Source organism: Betta splendens, chromosome 9 (assembly GCF_900634795.4).
Source record: "Betta splendens chromosome 9, fBetSpl5.4, whole genome shotgun sequence".
NCBI lineage: Eukaryota > Metazoa > Chordata > Actinopteri > Anabantiformes > Osphronemidae > Betta > Betta splendens.
Window position 1 is genome coordinate 12,294,662 of NC_040889.2, and position 2,605 is coordinate 12,297,266.

A 2,605-nucleotide genomic window follows, 5' to 3' on the forward strand; every position below is an offset into this window, starting at 1 on the left:
GGCCAGGAGGAGAAATCTTGGGAACAGATGACTTCATTCCCAAAGCAGAAGCCACTCAGGCCTGTCACCCTTCAGCAGTGTGTGTGTGTGTGTGTGCAGGTCTCATGGCGCTCAGACTCCACAGGACAGAGTCTCACGGAGATGACGGACAGATGTATTGGGGAGGAGATTCTATAAAAGTTGCCCCTGGACCTGATCCAAGGTCAGGTCCACCCACCCACAAACAACAGCAGGAGTAAAAGCTTAGACTTTGTAGTTTACATCATGTGGGATTTGATGCTCTAGTCAACAAGTCTGGTTCACCTTCTGCCCACCTAAACATAATCACTATATTCATTCTTAGATGCAGAACGATGTGAACGTCGTTTTCATTTGCCAGTGGTGCACGTGTAAATGTTATGCAGAGGACGTGACAGTAACCGTAGATGGCTCATGTGGATTGTGTGGTTGTTTGCCACAGATCCAGACCTGAAAACACATTCAAGTCAGGTGGACACGTTCCATTTGCCTTCAGAGCATTTCTGTATGCGAGCTTCCATCAGTGGGTTCAGTTTATTCCAGGGCTCAGACTAAACTAAACGTAAAGCACATTTTTCACAATATTTGCTTTGAGGAGCTTTGATTAACAGGTCCGTGTGGCCGGGCTCGTCTGGTGGTGGCGGTGTCAGACGCTGCCACGTAGCAGCCCTCACCCGTCTTCGCCCTCCTGCCCCTGGACACCACACACCAATCATTACCAGATGTTCAATAGCAGGCAAATATCACCCGACGGGAGGCAAACCAACATGTTATTCTAACACTGCTCACATCTGAGGGCTCCGCGCAGTAGGAGAGACGTTTATGTGGAGTTGGATGAGAACATGTTTGTCTTTTTAATTCCAATTGCAGAGAAAAGTCAAGGCCACCTGCGTCGTCTGCTCGCTGGAAGGGCTTTGTGATTATCCTCCAGCCTGCAGAGCTCCTCATGAATATTGAAGTCCAAATCAAAGTGCTCCGCTGCCTAATTACATTCGGAAGACTTTTTGGATGAGAGGTTTTAATTTATTCAAACCTTTTCCTTTTGTATACAGGGTAAAATAATACAGAGCCGTTCCCGAAAAACATCAGCACACAGTGAAACTGAGAACAACTTTCTGAATCCAAAGTGGACAGAGCTGAGTCCAAACGCCGTGGACGGAAGATGAAAAGTTGGAGCCAAAGGGGCCAGAGCAGAATGTGGGTTCAGACGGATGGAGGGGGCAGATGAGAGTCGTTCTGGTGAGAGAGCGGTTTCGGTGACAGATGCTGAGAAAATGGGCCAGATGGAACGAGGAGGAAACGCTCAGACGGGCCGATAATGGAGCAGCAGCTGGACGGAGTTAAACGGGTTAAAATGGGACAAAGCCTTCGCCAGTTGTTTGGAGTTCTGGTCACTTAAAGGAGGATTCGTCCCATTTTAAGACGTTCCAGCTGCGTCGCATTAAAAGCTCCACTTTGGGAAAACGGCCTTCAATCCTCCTCCCTGAGAGGAAGTCAACAATGAAAGCGATTATGCCATTAGTAAATGTCACGCGTTTGGGCGTCATCAGCTGATTCCGCCGCCTGCGAGCCGTGGGCATGCTGTTGACTTTTACAGAAGAGCAGGTTATTTTGTTTCCAGCTCTTCAGACGACGACTGGGAGCAGCGCGGCTTCAAACACACGGAGGCCTCTCAGTCACATGAAAGACGGCGCGAGACTGAGCCGGGAGGACGCGGCGGAGGGTCTGAATGCAAAACACCGGCACACGTCTATTCTGACGTGCTCCGAAAAATGTCACCCCAGATCTGCAGATAATGCGGGATGAAAGGTGCGCGGGCAGGCGCAGGTCGTTTTCAGGCTGATGCTGGGGAAAAGGGGCCGCTGTGATAAAGGAGCAGGCAGAGGAAATTGCACGAACGCGCCCGGTGTGGCTGCATCCGTCCGACCTGACCCCCGTCGTCCTCGCTTGGCCGGAGCTCCAGGAGCATGAAAGCAACCCATAATGAAAAGTGGCTGGGTCCTTCAAAACACCAGATAAGGCCTGGGTCTCATCTCTGGATCCATCATTATCTCGGCGTATATGAAGGATAGAGCTTGAAACTCAACATCCAGCCGGCCTCATCGCTGCACCCTTTCCACCACTGCGACTCGAAGGGAGAGCAGCTCCCTCCGCGACGGACGGACGGGAGGAGGAGGAAAAGAATCACATTTGCCCTTTGTGACTATTCCAAATGACAAACCCTAGAAGGCTTCATAAAAATGCTAATGGGGATTATGGAGTGAGCCTCCAGCGCCTTCCACAGCTCAAAGAGGCCATTATGAGGAAATTTGGTTGACATTAGTGCTGATACGGCTCCTGTATAGATGCGTTCCTCTTACGCCGCCACTAGTCAGGAATTAATGGGCTTCGGCAGCATAATTGAGGTTCTGTGGGGCGGATGGAGGCTTGACGTCCCAGTCGCAGGCAGGTCGAGGCACTGGTGCTGAGCGTTAGCTGGAGGAGGAGGAGGGGAACCCCCCCCATCACCACCGTCACAATGCATTACCGACTCAGTGGCACGGTATCATCACATCAAATTAGTCCTGATGAACACAAGCGAGGCGAC